Raw genomic sequence first — 19,002 nt, forward strand, 5'->3', positions numbered from 1 at the left:
CATCTTCCCCGCCCACCTCCACGCCCACTCCTAAACTGGCTATTAATTCCTCTCATCCATTCCTCCTCCCCTCAATCCCCAGCCAGGACAGGGAGACCGGACACACCCACAAGGTCCGGCTCTTTCCCTTCTTCTAGAGCCTGTCTGCTTGGCAGTTTCCGACAGCCAAAGGGTTAAGTGGCTAACGGCTGGTTACTGATACCCTACAGCATGTGCCCCGGCACCTTGTGTGATCCTCCTCACTGTTATTCCTAAGAAAAGTTCGGGACCTTCAGAGGAAGGCAGTCCTGTAAAGCCTCTCTGTCCCAGCCAGTTAACTCTTTTTTTTTTTTTTTGTGATGGTCAGATTCAACTTTTTCATACTTCATACACGATTATAACTGGAATACATTTTCCCTCACCAGTATCTATTTTTAATGACTCTCTCTTTCTTTCTTTCTTTCTTTCTTTCTTTCTTTCTTTCTTTCTTTCTTTCTTTCTTTCTTCCTTCCTTCCTTCCTTCCTTCCTTCCTTCCTTCCTTCCTTCCTTCCTTCCTTCCTTCCTTCCTTCCTTCCTTCCTTTCTTTCTTTCTTTCTTTCTTTTTTCTTTCTTTCTTTCTTTCTTTCTTTCTTTCTTTCTTTCTTTCTTTCTTTCTTTCTTTCTTTTCCTTCTTTCTTTCTTTCATCAAACTGAGCCTGGAGTCAGGAAGACCTGAGTTAAAATTCAATGTGACCTGGGCAGACAGGGTATCTAAAAGGTCTTGGAGAACGATGGGAATCCAAATGCAGGCAAAGGAGAAAGATGGGTCCCTGAAATCAAGGAGCTTACCTTCCAGGTCCCAACTAAAATGCACTGTTTACTGTGTTAAAGTGCTTTACAAGTATATCTCAGGGCAGTGAGGTGTAGCAGTGGATGGAGCACCCGCCCTGGAGTCAGGAGGTCCTGAATTCAAATGTGACCTCAGACACACTAGCTGTGTGACCCTGGGCAAGTCACTTAACCCCAATTGCCTCACCAAAAAAAAAAAAAAAGAAAAAGACAAATAGTATATCGTTTGATATCCTAGAGCTGCACTTTGGTATGCTAAAAGAATGGGCACATGGAGTAGCTAAAAGATCTCAGAGAACACTGAGAATTCAAAGATAGTCCCTGGCCTCAAGGAGCCATTCTAAGTCTCTAGTAAAATCCACTCTGCTAAAAGCCTTCCCCAACCCCTCTTCATTCTAGTGCCTTTCCTCTGCTGCTTATGTCTTATTGATCCTATTTATAGCTTGCTTGGTATATATTTATTTCCATGTTATCTCCCTCTTGGATTGTAAGTTCCCGGAGAGCAGGTACTGTCTTTTGCCTTTTTTTTTTGTAACCCCAGCATTTAGTATAGTGCCTGGCACATAGGAGGCACTTAATAAAATAAATGTTTAATAATTGACTGACTGATTGAAGATAATATACAAATGGGAGACTGAAAAGGGTTGGAAGGAAGAGGGAAGAGTGTCTAAGTACAGAAAGTCAGAAGCAGAACTGGGACAGAAGTGAAGATTGGCCCCAGGAGGAACTCACCACTGGGAGAAGAGGGCCAATACTGAAGGATGCTCCAGGATGAAGAGGTTCTAGATACTAATGAAAGTTTCAAGGTAAGGTACAGTATTGAAATCTGGGAAAATGGGAGAAGGGCTGTAGCGATGGAGAAGCACAAATGTCCCAATTTTCAAAACTAGAAGAGAATGGAATCTTCCAGCCATAGGTCAGTGAGTTTGACTTTGATGACTGGCAAACTGTGCAACATGTTTTTCAAGGGATAATTAGGGAGCAGTGAGGAAAAAGAAGTAGCTATCACAAAGGACCCACGTGGCTTTACCAAGCATAGATCATGCCAGATTTACTTTCCTTTCCCTTTTATTTTTCCTTATCCATTTCCTTTCCTTTTCCTTTTCTCTTTTCCATTTCCTTTTCCTTTCTCTTTTCTATTTCCATTTTCTTTGTCTTTCCTTTCTCTTTTCTTTTTGCCTTGCCTTAAATTTTGATCAATGAAAACTCGAAGGACATGTTAGGGTTTATGGGCTACATTTCTTTCTTAAGGACCAAGTCTTTGGTCCTTTGGTCTCTGGCTGTCAATGATTGGCCAACAATAGGTTCCAGCACAAGCCCCACTTAATGGTCGTTGTTTGTGCCCTGATGGCTCAGAGTGAATGTAAGTAACAATTGTTTCTGTTTTGGCCCCAAACCCTGAGTGTCTTCTCCTCCCAGGTTTTTGGGATTTTTTTGACTAGGTAAAAGAGGACATTCTTTGACTCACTTTTTACCTAGCCTTAATCACTGAAGGGGTGTTGCCTCAGTCAAACTGAGACCCGGGAAAGACTTTAGCTTAAAAAGGCCAAGGTCTCCCACTGTATCCAGGGCCACCACCTCCAGTCATCCTGGTCTATATCTTGCCACTAGACCCAGATGGCTCTGGAAGAGGCAGTGAGGCTGGTGACTTTGCCCAGCCCTCCCTCACTTCAATTCACTTGCAAGTCCTGGCATCACCTTTCTGATGTCATGGTCCTTTTCTAGAATGAAGGACAAACAGCAGCACAATATTGCCTCACAGTGAATAAATAAATAATAAAGATTTTGAGCTGGCATCTGCCCAGCAAAGGCTGGACATGGTGTGGTCACAGCACTTCCCAGGGTTCTTGCAGTCTGAAGATCTGACAAAAAATATCCTGAACAAATCAAGGACCACTTGTTTTGTGGAGCTGGCAGTGATGGTACTGATAGTGGCTCTGGGAGTGGTTGCTTTATCAGTGGTGAAGAGTGCCCTTGAGTGGGCCCCTAAATTTCAACTATAACTAGTTCCCTGACAACTTGGGAAGATGCCCCAACTATTTTAAATTAAACTTCTCACTCTTCCATGGGAAGATTGAGAGGAAGTCAGCATTCCTTTATTAAAAGGGTTTATGTCAAGGGTTTTCTATCCTCACCACCCTACCTAAGCTGTCCATGATTTTCCTTTGCTTCATGGGATAATGGAAAGGTTCACCCAATATCAAAGGCTTTTTAGGACCATGGGATTAAACCTCTTTATCTCTTTTGTCCAAAAAAAAAAAAGCTATGAACTCAAGAGAATGCTTACCCTGGCAGTCAAAAGTAGACTGAGGACCCCTAACTAGGAGTAATAGACGGAAGCTGCAGAGAGGCACATTTAGGCTCCGTGTAACTAACCTGCCTTTGGCCCCACCCAAAAGCGACAGTGACTATGGAGACTCAGGGGGAAGTGACTCTATGGCTGGGTCAAGAGGGTTTAACCAGTACCTTAAATTCCATGGATATGCCCTTTCCCGGGGATTTGAAATGACTTCTAAGAAGAAGCCAGTTGAAAACAATGAGGACATCTTTGCAAGCATGAACCGATAAAAGCCCTGGGCATACAAAACAAGGCAGCAACAAATCCCTGCCCTCAAGGAGCTCAGTCTCATGAGTGAACTGAACCTGGCCTTAACATAAAGTCCAAAGTCATGAAGTAGGCTGGAAGAATGAGCTAACAACAAAAAAAAAATCCCACCATAAACAGCTGTTATAGTAATAGGAATACTGTCAAATACTCCAAAATATCGACAAGAAAAAGCCTCAAAAAAAAAAAAACCAAACCACAGATTAGCCATAAATTTATCTAGAATTCCTGGAAGACATAAAGCAAGAGTTTTATTTTTTCAAAAGAGTATGAAATTATTTTGTAAATGAAATGAAAGCATAGAGGAAAAAAAATTTTTTTAGAGTAATGAGAGTTATGGAACAAAGAATTGGAAAGGGGAATGAACAGCTTGGCACAAGAGGCACAAAAGCTTGCCTAAGCAACAAACTGCCCGAATATTAAAATGAGTTAAATAGAAGCTAATGACTCCATGAGACAACAAGAAATACTAAAACAAAGTTAAAAGCTTGAAAAAATAGAAGAAAATGTAAGGTATCTCATAGCAAAAACAACTGGCCTGGAAAACTCATAGAAAAGAAAAAAATTTAACAGTTGTGGCCTTCCTGAAAGCTTCGACTAATAAAAGAACCAAGCCACCACCTTTCAAAAATTAAACCAACAAACAAACACACAAAAAACCCTGCCCAGATCTCTTAGAACCAGGCAACAAAATAGGAATAGAAATAACTCACTGGTCACCCCCTAAAAGTACTCTCCAAATGAAAACTACCAGCCAAATCCAGAGCTTCTTGAACATAGAAAAAATGCTGCAAGCATCCAAAAAGACTTTAAGTACTGAAAAGCTACTGTCAGAATCACACACTATTTAGTAGTCACTCCTTTGAATGAATGGAAAACTTGGGATGTGATATTGCAGAAGGCAAAGGATATAGGCTTACAACTAAGAATAACTCATCCAAGAAATTAGGTATAATCCTACATGGGGGTGGGGGAGGGGGAGTGGATTTTTTCATGAAATGGAGCACACCCAAACATCCTTGAGGAAAAGAAAAGAGCTGCACAAAAACATTAAAGCAAAAACACAGGAATCAAGAGAAAAATAAAAGAGGTAAACATGAATGAACAATTCTAAGAGACCTGAACAAGGATAGACTTCCTGCATTCTGATAAGTGGAGATGATGTATGTCTCTCTTCTGAACCTTATGATCATTATAGGGTGAAGAAGTCTAATTAGACAGAAGGATTGAAAGTCATTCTGTTATGTCTCGGTTTTCTTTTGTCTTGATTGTCTTAGAAGAATGGAAAGGGAAGGGAAGAGGAAGAGAAAATAATCTCATAAAATAGGGGTGCAAGTAGACATCTATAAAAAAACAAGGCGGAAGGGATAGGTGAATCAGGCAACACTTGAACCTCACTCTCTCTAAATTGCTCAAAAGAAGAAATACAGACAGAGAGAAATTTGGGTAAAGAATTACATTTCATTTAACTTTCCTTAAAGGGAAAGGGGAAAATACAGAAGAGGGAATTAGACAGAGGGTAGATTAAGGGAGGGATTGGTCATAAGCACAACTAACTCTAAGTAAGAATATACAAAAATATTTAAAACTTTTTGCAGTGGCAAAGAATTAGAAACTGAGGGGCCCCGTCAATTGGGGAATGGCTAAACAAGTTATGGTATATGAATGGGATAGAATACTATTGTGCTGCAAGAAATGATGAAGGGTATGGTTTCAGAGAGACCTGAGAAGATGTTGAAGTGATGCAGAGGGAAATTAGCAGAATGACAACAATTCAAACACTGTAAAGACAAATGACTTTGAAAGATTTAGGAACTCTGATCAATGTAATAACTATCTACACTTCCAGAGGTCTCATGAAACATGCTAACCACTTCCTAATAAAGAGGTGAAGGATTCAGAGTGAAGAATGATACTATTTTTTTTTTAACATGGTCAATGGGGAAGTTTATTTTGCTTGACTATACATGTTTGTAACAGGAAAAATACCTGGACTTCATCTTGCCCCACTCCAAACCATCTCCTCTTCTGAAGTATTATCATGAAGGGCACCAGCCTCTCAGTCACTCAGGATCCAAACCAAGGTGTCATCCATGACTCTCCATTTTCTCTCACCTCACATCTCCAGGCAGTTGTCGACTCTTTGTGTTTCTACCTAAGTGCTATCTCTGGCCACTGATTCCTTTTCCCACTCACACAGCTATCACCTTAATTTAGACCCTTATTTCCTCTCACCTAGATTATTGCCAACAGGCTTCAAATTGGTTTCTCTGTTTCAAATCTCTCACCACTCTAGTCCATCCTACACAGCTACCAAAGTAATTTTCCTTAAAATTTACTTAAAAATAGATTGCACCATGTGACTCTTCTACTCAATCAACTCCTGTGGTCAGAATAAATATGTGTCATCTCTATCCCAAAGCCAATTGGTGATGGATGCTTTCTCATGTGGTGGAGATACATGCCCTACCATGCATGAGAAGTGGGGTGGAGTCGATGAGAATGTAGAATGCCAACCTTCTTCAGTCTTCTTTTGGACTCTTCAAGCTTCAAGTCACTTTGGGCACTTCTGGATTCCAGCTTCAAGAGGGAAGATGCACTTAAGGGTGCTGAAGTAAGAAAACTCTGGGAAGACAGGAGAGGAGCTGGCAGTCTCCATCATGTTCTTGTCCTAGCTAGCTACAGTAGACTTCGGGGAGTTTCCCCTTGGGTGGGATCTAGAACTCTCTCTTGGTTAAGCTGAGTTATCTCACTCCCAATGGAAGAGCTCCTTCACTCTGAATTTTCAGGTATATATTCTCCTATGTAGACTTTCTCTGATTTCTGTTTGGCTATGATTTAAATAAATTAATTTCTTTCCCATTCCCTATGTGTGTTTATTGTGGAACTGGTATTTGGTGGGGAAAGGGTCAAGCCTTGAATATAGAGCTTGAGGTTCAATTTCTCCCACTCCAATGAGAAACAGATTATAAATTAGACGAACTTGATCATATCCCCTAGACTACTAATATTTAAAGGAGTAGATAGTTATAATGCTAGCCTGGTACCCCTTTTCTCTACCTTACCTAGATGTGGACTCTCTACACACAGGCTTCTCTCTCCAAACATAAACTATTCAGTTTTTAAATTCCTTTACAACCTTCCGCAAACTATCTAGCTGCATTGAACATTGCTCACCCTTTCACACTTTGACCAGTCAGTCAATCAGTTTAGTCAAGAATTCTGAACTTTTGGTCAAGGACTAAGAATTCTGAAAAGGACTTTGATTCTGCTATAGCCCATTTCTAGCGGAAGACCTTTGCTGACCAAAGAGAACCATGAACAAAAGTCTTGCTCTTACCCAGGCACCTCTGGGTTTGTCTTCTGACTGAACCCTGTGCCCGGAGTACCCTGGACCATCCTAAACCAGCCTAAATATATCCTGAGATTGCTGACCTGCACCAATACCCATTCCATCCATTCCAATAACACCCTTCCCCAAAACTGTCCTTTTGTTCCCTCTCTCGTGGCTTTAGTTTTTAAATGCTGCTCTGTAATCCTATACCGATGGGCACTTGTACTTTGGTATTTATAGTGCCCTGATGTGCACATCCCTGGTCTTGTCCATATTAAAGATGAATTTTTTTTTGTTCTGTTATTTATTTTTGACTTCTGACTCCTCTAGTTTTCCTTACACCGAGTCTGGGGTGACAGACCATACTAGATATATTCAGGGTTGGGTAAAATCAGGAAGGCACCACACCTAGGGCATGGGGTGGGGTTGTCGAAGGTGTAATTTGAGCTGGGTTTTGAGGGAAGCTAGGATTTGGAGATGAGAAAGCAAAGCATTCTAGTTATTGAATGGGATGTCCCAGTGAAGACTTCTCAGTGTAATTAAGGTAATGAGTTCAGAAGGTACTGTGAGAAATGAACTCTCAGAAGTGAAGGCTCCTCAAAGGGTCAAATAATTCTTGATTATGACTTTCAAAATCCTCCCCCACTCAGACCCTGTTTTTAAGCACTTAACTCACCCCCAACCTGAGCCGTTTGCCCTTGGCGTCTGCTTGTCTTTGAATTTTGCACCTAGAATGTAAGCCCCACCTCCCAGTTAGAATGTAAGCCCACCCCCAGTTAAGGGGGTAAGGGATAGTGGCGGGTGAAGACTTGTTTGCATGGTGGGCGGAGAATTGCTTTTACAAGGTGGCCCCTGTTACTCGGGTCTCTCTCTCTCTCCATGTCTATCGGAGGAGCAAACAGCCATCTCTGGAGATTGTAATAAAGGTAACCTTTGCTTTCCACCTTGAGAAGTCTCTGAGTTTAATTTGGGTTGGGGTCGCTGTCCCACACATTATGAAGGGCAGTGTTGAAAATGGATTTGGGGAAGAACATAACTAACTCCATTTTGTCCTATATTGTCTACCTTTTTTTTGTTTCTGAATGATGTCTCTTTCAGTTTGTTTATTGTATTAATATGGGCTCTGTAATGACTATACTATATGCTAAACTTCCTCTTTTCATAGGGGAGCAGGACAATGGAGTTACATAACAACCAGCCAATTAGAAAGATTTCTGAGGCTCAGAGTTGTTTGATACATTGGTGATCCTTTGCAAATGAACTTTAGCTGAATTTGGAGAAGCCTGTAGCTGCCAAAAACCACAGAACCAGCTGCTCACAGCAAAAAAAGCAAAGTCTCTAAATACTATATTATCTCACCCTTTTCCCACTTCCCTTTCAGTAGCTAACAACTCTCTCTCTCTCTCTCTCTCTCTCTCTCTCTCTCTCTCTCTCTCTCTCTTCTCTCTCTCTCTCTCTCCCCTCTCTTGCGAAGTTTTTCTTGCAAGCTCTTCTCAGATAATAAACACTTTGTAATCTGTGATTATACTCTGTTTCATTTAGGGACCCTCTTTTTGGACCTGGGGTCTACCTTTATGAACAGGATCAGGCTGAGGACACTGCCCACGCCCCACATTTTTGGATAGGGCTATCAGGTATCAATTGGGTGATTGTCCCAGTCTCCTCCATCTACTGGTTGGTGAGTGACTGTCCCTGCCCTGAACTCCAGACTCTCACTTTTGATTAAGTCTTCCTTCTACCTTTCTTGTCTGAGACTGTGGGTCCCTTTGGAGACCCTCTTCATGAGGTGCCTGCCAGGTGAGAGATCTCTCTAGTCTTAGGTTTAATTTCTGGTTTTGGTTTCTGGTATTCTCTAGTCTCAAGTTTTTTGAGACTCTGTTTCTGGCATCCTGGTTTCTCTGTTTTATTTAGGAATCTACTTATTTCTTTGTCTGCATTAAGACCACGGGTAACGCTCAGTCACAGCTTAAACCCAACTAATGGCAGCCCATTACATGATTAGAAATTATGGTCCAGACTGCTGTCAGTACTGTGAAAAATGGTTAAATCTTACTCTGTTTTATTGTTGCCCAACCTGGGGAACTTACTAAATAAATGATCTTAAGAAGTGCCTTGGCAATGCTGGCAGGAAAGTTAAAATATCCAGAATTTTAGTCAAATGTGTAGATTGATAGCCTAGGCAAAGACAAGAGCTTTTCAGCACTATTTAGAGAAATCTTGAAATGGCAATTGCCTTCTGTGACGTTGGATAAGAAGCAGAAAAAGTTCATCTCTCTCTCTCTCTCTCTCTCTCTCTCTCTCTCTCTCTCTCTCTCTCTCTCTCTCTCTCTCTCTCTGTCTCATTCTCTCAATCTCTCTCTCTCTTTCCCTCTCTCTCTCTCCCTGTCTCTCTCCTCTACCCCTTTTTGACTGTGTACATCAGGGGGACAAGAGGGAAGCCGAGGAAGAAAGATTCAGTGAAACAAAGATTATTTGGGATATGATTGATAAAAGAAGTGTCAGATCAGAGTATGCAAGAAATAAGACAAGTGTAATTTTAAAATTTAAAGTGCAATTTTAAATTTAAGTGCAAATTTAAAATTTCAAAAGGGTAATAATTTCTGAGGCTGTATATAATTTATGTGTACATGTGTGTGATAGATAGTATGGCTCCGGTAGAGACAATCTAGTAAGGCAGGCAGAGAGAAGTAACTTTTAACACTGGGGCCATTGTCTCACAGTTGTTGATCTGGTTGTGTTTCCTGTATCTGTGTTTATGTGTCTCTCAAAGTCCATAATTGTTCTCATGGAGTTTAGAAGGAAAAACTTTGCTGGCAAAGGTATCTTTCTGTGTTTTGTTAGCTAATATATACCTTCAAAAATATTGTATTCTCTTCCTCCACATTTCTGAACTGTGGCCAAGTTCTTTGCGCGCGTGCCCGCGTGCACGCACACACACACACACACACACACACACACACACACACACACAATGGAATGGTTTTTTTGTTTTACATCTAGACAAGAGGGTCTTTTCACTGATTATAGTGGAACAGGTTTAGGGGCTATGTCAGTGAAAGTTTCAAGGCTTACGCTTTGGAACAGGATTGGCACTTAATTCTTTCCTGGCTCATGAAAAAGAGAGAAGTTTTGCATGTACCAGGAAACAACCAAAAGGTAGAGTTTTACTAGAATATCTAGTATGATTCAAGGAATCACACAAGCTAATGTTAAGTACTGGTCAATGTAGATGTAACTTTTTGAATTGGTGTATGCATTTGAAATTGGAAATTTTATTATAATGTATGAGAATCCTAATTTTATCATAGATTATATATTTGAATCTTAAGAATTGCCTTGCTCCTTACCCATACAAGATGAGGTTATTTAAGAAAGCAACTTAAAGGGCAACTAGGAGGCGCAGTGGATAGAGCACCAGCCCTGGAGTCAGGAGGACCTGAGTTCAAGTTTGGCCTCAGATACATAAAACTTACTAGCTGTGTGAGGCTGGACAAGTCACTTAACCCCATTGTCTAGCCAAAAAAAAAAAAAAGAAAGCAACTTGAAAATGCTTTATGCTACTTGTGTGTATAATACACCAGAATTTGCTGCTGTTAGTACAGACCAATCTGTTAAAGATTTTATAATTGCTAAGAACCTTTTAATGGATTTTTGGTGCTTTCTTTGTTTAAGGAATACCTGAATTGTGATAAATCAAGAGAAAGAATTATAGTGTGATAGGTAAATTAGTAAAATGGTCACTTGAGTTTAAATTAACTATACAGCTGGGAAAGGAAGGTTTTAATAAGTCATTAGTTTTTCTTTAACAACAATGTATACTAAACATTTAAAGGAGAATTTAAAGAGTGAGCAACCTGAAGAAGGTTATAGGAAAGAATCTGAAGATAATAAGGTGTGTCTTTTTATGCAAGATGGTTTAAGCATGTTGACAGGATATGAGCAAGTTTGACTTTGTTTAAGTAGAAAGATTGAGCATGAAAATGTTGCAACTTGATTTGAAAATCAATATAGAAAAAAATTATAAAACTGGAAGCAAATTGGTAAGTAATGGGTTCTTTCTGAGATTGTAGAACCCAGACATGGCCTGTCATCTAGTAACTTGAATGTTCTTACAGTATGAACTGAACAAGAAAAAAAAGGTGGAAAGTGTTTAAAACCTGTTATTCTATCAGCCCTGCTAACCCTGTTGTATAATGTTTTGTAAATGCAATTTAGGAAACTGGGTATTTTCACCTTCGCTTGTAGTTAAGAGGAAGTTACAGCTAAAACAATTCGGCTATCACTTATGAAAGTTGTAAGATTGTTGTTTTTTTAATGAGGCAGTCACAGTTAAGTGACTTGCCCAGGGTCACACAGCTAGTAACTATTAAGTATCTGAGGCCAGATTTGAACTCAGGTCCTCCTGACTTTAGGGCCGGTGCTCTATCCACTGTGCCACCTAGCTGCCCTGGTCATATTCTTATAAGAAGTGTCTGTAACCTGTGTTTTTATGTGAGGATTAGGTCCTTCTCTGTCTCTTCTCTTCCTGAGGTCATTATATAACTGAACTGAATTGGAATTAATTTAAATTAAGTGGTATTTAAATTTGGAGTTTTAAAATAACTAACAGTTAAGGTAAAAATTATTAACAACTGAGTAAAAATTTTGAGAGAACAAGCTCAGATGAATACATTTGTAATTTGGAAGGGTTTAAGACTTCTACCTTCTGTCGTATTTTAAAATGTTTAGTTTGTATTTGAATGTCTTACATATATCAATGTAACAGTAACCCTTTAGCTTGTCGTTAACTATGTTCATGTCAGGAACAGAATTTAGATAAAGATGTTTAACAGAATGGGGTATTTATAACATAAATTCTCTGAAGTTTCAGGTGAAGTATGGGCTCCTAATTTGATGTCTCCCTTGCAGTTCTATTAAACTACAAGGTGTTTTTTTTGTGTTTTTTTTTTAGGCAATTGGGGTTAAGGGACTTGCCCAGTAAACTATAAGGTTTGAGATGATTTGCACAACATAAACTTTATGACTAGTATTGACATCTTGTATTGAGATCTGTTTTGTAAAAGCTTTTCGAAGGAACATCTGAGGAGTCTCTACAAATAGCTTGGAACCAGAGAAGCAAATCTACCAAAGTGGTGTCCTGAGAACACAATATTTTCCAGACTGCCCCAAGAAAAGATGTTTCCAGAGACCAGACAATTGCATGGGACACCTGGGGCAAGATGAAACGTGTTCACTAACTGAACATTGGGAGTGGGTTAGCCAGTTACATTGTTAGGTGGTCATTATTGTATTACTTGGGTCTTTTGTTTCATGCCTTTTGTTTACTGAGTTTTCTTGGTGACTTTGCTGATATGTACACCTGTCCCCTTGCTTGTGCTTTTTTTTCTTTCTCTTTGACCCAGTTATACTCTGGTGGCTCGCTGAATTTGTATCCTGCAGCCTTAGAGCTGAAGTACTGAACTACATATGCTGAACTCCATTTTGTTTTCTGACCTTCACCTTGTATGCCCTTCTTCAGGAAAGTAGGAGTTCCTGCCTTAGAAAACCCGCCAAGAAAGATACCCGCCCCAATCTTTATTCCATGATCCTTATATGGTCCCAAAGGCAGGATTAACCAATCACTTGCTTGGCTTCTGTAACTTCCCCCCTTATGCAACCCCTGACCGTTTCCTCTGTGGCCTCTACCTTTATAAACTCAAGCTCTGCCCCTGATCGGGGCTGCTCGATTTGGGTATGTACCCCTTGCAGCCGCACACTAATAAATCCACATTTCAAATTATGTCTGGGTCTCCCTCGCTGATTTCTCTGTACAACAGAGCCACTGGACTTTTTGTTGTATCTCCTGCCTCTTTAGAATACCAACCACTGAGAAGCCCCCAAAACATGGATTACTCATTAGTCTTCAGGGGATCTAGCAACCCTGTTGACAAAGAGGAGAGAAGGTTAACACGAGCACTGTAATGATTATTCTCTATGTTAGAACATCCCAAAGCTGCTTGACGTACAAATGATCCTTTGAGAATGAACTTTAGCTGAATTTGGAGATGTCTGTAGCTGCCAGAAGCCACAGAACCAGCCTTGACCAGATCAAGGGCAACTTTGAACTACAGACTCAAGACTTACTCTGGACTTTCTAAACATCCTGCGTCTGGCTTATTGTGTCTACAGATGTCTTCTCCCTTCACCCCTGTCCCCCTCCCTGGTCCAAAGTTTCTAGACACTATATTATTTCACCCTTTTTCCACTCCCCTTTGAGCAGGTGACAACTCTCTCCTCTCTCTCTCTCTCTGTCTCTCTCTCTCTCTGCATCTCTCTTCTTTCTGTCTCTCTTCTCTGCCTCTGTGTGTTTCTCCTCCGCTGCCAAGTTTCTCTTGCAAGCTCTTCTCAGACAATATCATTTATGATCCCTCTTTTTGGGCTTGGCGTCTTCCTTTAACAGTTGTCTTCCCCGTGAGCTCCTCGAGGACAGAAACTGTATTTCGGCATTTTATGTATTCCCAGGGTTTAACACAGAGCTTGGCATATAGTAGTTGACAGGGTAGAGGGCCAAGCCCAGACCTTTGCCCCTCACCCCAAAAAGAATTTGGGTCCCATTTGTCTAGGGCCCTAGAAAACCCCTGGACTGTCCTTGAATTCTCCTACTTGGTCAAGGAAGTCTCTTGCATTTGCCTGAGACTATAATGCTATCAACTGGGCTTTCATTATGCCTACCTCCAATCTTCCAATTCTCTATTACCTTTAACCTGGTCCAGCCCTTCATTGTCTGTTACCTCCCCATAGCTCCCAGCTACTTCCCACCCTTGATCCTATCTAGACCCCATTCTACCTCCTAGCCACTCTCATCAAGATCCTCCCTAGACCACTCCTTTAGTCACCCCAGCCTACTGGCCACCCCCATCAAGATACCTCTTCTCCCAGACCCCTCCTCCAGTCATCCCAAACTACTTGGCCACTCCTATATCCCTCCCATAGTCTTTCTGTATATAAGGTCCACCTTGTCTCCATTAAGGTGCTCAGATCCCTTAAGAACCTAGCCAAGGGCCTAGATTCTTGTGATCTAGCCAATAGCTCACAAAAGTTCAGATTCCTTAAGAGTCTGGCCAATGTGGTGGATATTCTAATAAACCTTGTCTTTGACTGAAAGAAGGCTTGGGTTAAATTCATTTGGGCAGTGTCATGATTTTGGGGTCCCAGTACCCCTAAACCTCAACAGTAACCATTAATATTTACTGATTAATGTGGAATGTCTTCTTTAATGCCCTATGTCAAACATTACTAAGTTTGTTCTGAAAAAAGATAAACAAAATTAGGCTGAATGTAAGTGTTTATTTGTTTCAAAGCTTGCAGAACATGTGTTCATCTAAGACAACGAGCCCAAGGATGGACAGACAAAGCAGACCAAATACTGAAGTTTAGAGGGTTAGGGGTGCTGGGACCCCAAAATCATGACACATGGATCCTGCCCAAATGAATTCAACCCAACCTTTCTTCAGCCAAAGACAAGATTTATTAGAACATTGGGAGGGGAGGGGTGTATGTGTGTGTGTGAAACTGTCTTCTAAGAGAAGGATTAACAAATGCCCTCTTGACTCAAGGGAGTGGGAGAAGGGAGTGATCAGGATTGTAAGGAGGTGCTTCAAAACTCCTTAATGATCAATCACAAAATTTCCAGAATCTGCTAAGATGTTTTGAGCTGTTCTACCTTTTCCCTGTAACCAGGGAAGGGAGTAAGTAAGCCTCAGGGAACCAAAAAGCACCTAGCACTGAGAATTGACAGAATTGGGTATATGCTTCCAGATAGGATGTCCATCCTTGTCCTCTATGCTGCCAAAGGTGTGCCCAGGTCCATGGCTTCAAACTGAACCAGCGGACTGAGACGCTGAGAGCTTCAGGCTGAGTGGAAGACAGCCTCGTAACTGTCTGCCAGAAAAGCACCTCCAAGCCTTCCTAGGTGCTTAGAGAGTGACCCCAACTGCAGGGCAAGAAAGAAGAGAGGGAGACTTACACACCTTCCAATCTTGGCTAGAGAACTTAGGGTTAGGCATCTTCCCCATAGAGGCCACTAGGTTTAGGGGTGCTGGGACCCCAAAATCACCACTAAGGTCCTGCCCAAAAGAATTTGACCCAACCTTTCAGCCAAATGTTATTAGAACATCCATCATATTAGACAGAGTCTTAAAGAATCTGAGCAGCAGCTAGATTTTAAGAATCTGAGCCCCTTAATGGAGACAAGATGGACCTTATATACATGAAGATTAGGAGTGGCCAAGTAGTTTGGGGTGACTGGAGGAGGGGTCTGAGGAAGATCTGTATGGAAGTGGCCAATAAGGCAGGGTGAACAGAATGCTTAGGTCCTGGACCATTTGGCCAAGGGAGAATGGAGTCTAGATAGGATTAATTGTGGGAAGTGGCTGAGGGCCATCTGGAGGTAGATTGGATGTAGGTAATAAAGAAAGGCCAGTTGATAGGATTATAGCCAAAGGCAAAAGCCAGAGATTTTGCCATGTGGGAAAGTCCAGGGTTTTTCCTTTTCGGGGTCTAGAACCCAACCCCATCACTTATATCTTCAAGGCAATTCCCTCTCACCCCTCTCTCTCTTCCTTCCTGGCTCAGGATGCCTATGCCAGCCAAAATTATGGTCTCCATATGGTTAACCATGATATAAGGAAGGAATTTCTTTAGTGAATAGGTTGTAAATACAATAAGATGAGTTGACAGAGTGTCAATTGCAATTATAGATTCCAAATATGTGTTTCTTTTACCATTAACATGACATAACATAGTATATGCCCATAAAATACTAAAATAAGAAAAGTCCGATGATTCAAGATGGTATTGGGGTTGAATGGGATGTCCCAGTGAAGACTCCTCAGTGTAATTAAGGTTTGGGATAAGGCTGAGTGGGATGAGGGGTCCCGTGAAAACTTCCCTTAGAAGAATAAATAGAAATTGTATTAGACTCAAGGCAGGCATAGAAGCCTGACAGGCCTAAGTTTCGATTTACTAGAAATCACCTGATTTACAGGAATTCAACCCTAAGTACCCCCCTTATGCCACTGTTAAGTAGTTAAAGTTTGCCAAGACTGAAACTCCTGAAGAAGCTCCCCCTGTATTTTGTTGATGCACCTGTTGCTATATTTCGGTCATGGTGACCTGGCTACACAGTACAGTGTCTAGCTTGACTGCACATCTTTAATTGCTTCTTTGGTATTACTTCAGCAAATTAAGAAATATAGATATGTATATTGTGTTCGTTGTTTTGTCTTCAGTTTCTGTGGACATTGAGAATGTGAGCCAAATAGTGGCCACTTGGTGGCAGGGGGGGATTTGCCCATTAGGGTATTTAATCAGGTCCTTTGTTGCTGTCTGTGTCTCCTTTCATCAGAGTATTCTGGTGGAGGGACACCCAAATCTCGAGGTTTGAAATAATTATAATAATAAATTAACTTTCTGTTTCTCCTTGGATACCTCTGTGTGTTCTTTAATTTGAGTGGCATCCCACACAGGGTCAAGGCACCTTGTCCTTGGCAAGGATACAAAAGAATGCCCCTGGCCTTGTAGCTGTTGACACAGGAAAGGGGCATTTTGAGTTCACCCAGAGAACAAGGCAAAGCATGCCTGTTATGCCAGAGCCCTTGTAAGGCATTATGGTAGATTAAGCTCAGAGAGGGCCAAAATGTTTTCTTCTGCCTGTTGAATTACAATGGCTATGCTAACAAGGATACACTCTTTCCCTTGTAACAATTTAAGCACCCTCCTTTTATTTCAATAAGCACCTTTTCCCTCCTTCTGGCAGACTGTTGTTCACCGTCAGATTCTTCTGAGGTTTTCTTGGAAAAGATACTGGAGTATCTTTGGATAGAGCCACATTTCCTTCCGGAGCTCATTTTACAGATGAGGAAACTGAGGCAAACTGGCATAAAGGTTTATTGACTGATAGATCTGAGAATCATCTTTATGGAGGTGATAACTGAACCCACAGGAACTGAGATGAACAGGCCAAAATGACCTCCTCTCAGTTCTTCACCCAAAATGCCCCATCTCCATTCTCTGAGTTTGCACTGGGAGTTTCCCCCATGGAAATCCCCATCCTTCTTAGTTCCCTGCGGCCAAGCACTTCTCTTCCTTGACTCAAACATTACCTTCTCCGTGGAGCTTCTCCTAGGTTCCCCCGAAATGCTTCCCCAAGATGACTTGTAAATAATGACTTAGTTTTGTATATATTTGTATTTGTTCATCCAGCCCTCCCCCCCCATGCCTGGAATGCTCTCCCACCAGGCTTCCTTCAAATCCCAAATAAAATCCCACCTTCTGGCAGAAGCCTTTCCCAGTCCTCCTCAATCTCGATGGCTTCCGTCTGAAATTTCCAATGTATCTGTCTGTAACTTGTTTGTACATGTAGACCCCTCCCCAAACCATTTTGAACCCCAACACCTGAAAAAGGTCTAAAACCTGGATTGGCCGATCAGGAGGGACATTTCAGCCCACTCTGGGCTGACTTCACCATAATGCTCTGCATGCCCCGGACGCATTTTTCTTTGTTCTGAGTGAACTCAAAATGACCCTTCCTGTATCAGATGAAGCTGACCAGCATTCTTCTGTTTATGACCACTAAGGCGCCTTGACCCACACACTACTTTAAACGGTGGAATTTTTCTTATTTTAGTATTTTATGGACATACACTGTTATGTTATGTTAATGGTAAATGGTAAATGAAATAACAGCTCTCCTGGATCTATAATTTCAATTGACGCTGACATTCTCCTATCTTATTGTATTTACAACCTATTTACTTAAAAATTCCTTTCTCATATCATAGTTAAACATTTGGAGACCATAATTTTGGCTGACATAGGCGTTCTGAGCCAAGAAGGGAGGGAGGGGTGAGAGGGAATTGCTCTGAACATATAAAAATCCTCTTTGTCCATCTTTGGGCTCATTGTCTCACGATGCGTATCTCTGTATGCATGTTTCACAAGCTTTGAGAGAAACCCACATTCAGACTCATTTTGTTAGTCTTTCTAAGAATGAACTCAGTAATGAGTGACATACATGACTGTGGGTCATCTCCCCCCATTAGATCGTGAACCTCCTTGGAAGCAGGAACCATCTTGCTTTTCTTTGTACCCCCAGGGCTTAGCACAGTGCCTACAACATAGCAGGTGCTGAATAATGGCTTGTTCATAAAACACTAAAAGCAAGAAGGGGCCTTAGAGGGCACTTAGACCACCCTTTAGCTTTACAAATGAATGAACTAAAGTTCTGCCAGGCACAGAATTCCAGGAAGTCTGTTAGAGCTAGGACCAAGACCAAGCCAGCATATTCTGACTCCCAAGCCACTTTTCCTGCCATCTCAACTTGTCGCCCCCTTCCCATTGCCTCCAGCCCAGCCCCAAACCCATCCCTCTTCTAACCCTTCTTCCCAATGTTGAGTCCATCACCTCCTTCCAGTCACCCAGTGTCATCTGCACTCCCTGACTCTCTGCTATCCTCACTTATCCAATCTATAACCAAGTTTGTACCTCCACAATCTCTCTGAAGAAGTCTCCTTCTCTCCACTCACACAACCACTACTCCAGCTCAAACCTTTATCACTCCTCACCCGGACCACAGAAGTGGCCTCCCATTGAAGCCTCCTTCCCTCTAGTCCCTCCCTTATCCAATCCATCCTCCACTCAGCAATGAAAGTGGTCTGTGACCATATCGTTCCCCTAACTCAGTAAACTCCAGAGCCTCCCTATGGCCTCTAGGAGGTAAATATAAAACGGCGGGTTGGCATTTAAAGCCTTTCACAGCTTAATCCCAACCTACTTATCCAGGCTAGTTTATAGACCCATCAATCTGGCCATCCATCTCTAAGAAATAGTGTCTAGTTCTATCAAAAGTAAAGTGCTAATGAAGTTTAGAGAGGTGCGGGGTTCTTAACCGTTGATCCTTGCCAGAGTCCTCCTTAATAGGCTGATCCTTCACCTGGAGGATGGTCATCTACCTGAGAGCCAGCGTGGCTTCACAAAGGACCGTGGAAAGGTCGATAGGGTGTGTGCTGCCTGACAACTCCAGGAGAAATGCCAGGAGCAGAAAGCAGGTCTGTACACAAAAACCCATTGATCCGACCAAGGTCTTTGATGCTATTGGTCGTGAGGGCTTATGGAAGATGATGGCAAGATTTGGTTGCCCAGAGAAGTTCATAACTATTGTGCTACAGCTCCATGATGGCACAGGCTCTGAATTGCGGGTGATGCTCTCAGACTTTC

At 41.7% G+C, this 19,002-nt stretch overlaps 1 long non-coding RNA gene across 2 annotated transcripts; it reads left to right on the forward strand.

Annotated features, from left to right (window-relative positions):
* Positions 1-7,554: 7,554 nt before the first annotated feature.
* On the forward strand, positions 7,555-12,526 carry LOC110202513 (uncharacterized). 2 transcript variants are annotated; one of them, XR_002322746.2, is made up of 3 exons: positions 7,555-7,673; positions 8,290-8,544; positions 11,699-12,526. It is a non-coding gene; the product is annotated as an uncharacterized LOC110202513 (long non-coding RNA). The 2 variants fall into 2 exon arrangements; XR_013482581.1 differs by lacking the exon at positions 7,555-7,673 and having other exon boundaries at positions 8,204-8,544.
* Positions 12,527-19,002: the final 6,476 nt, after the last annotated feature.

Source organism: Phascolarctos cinereus, unplaced genomic scaffold (genome assembly GCF_003287225.1).
Source record: "Phascolarctos cinereus isolate Bilbo 61053 unplaced genomic scaffold, phaCin_HiC Scaffold_726;HRSCAF=1367, whole genome shotgun sequence".
Lineage (NCBI taxonomy): Eukaryota > Metazoa > Chordata > Mammalia > Diprotodontia > Phascolarctidae > Phascolarctos > Phascolarctos cinereus.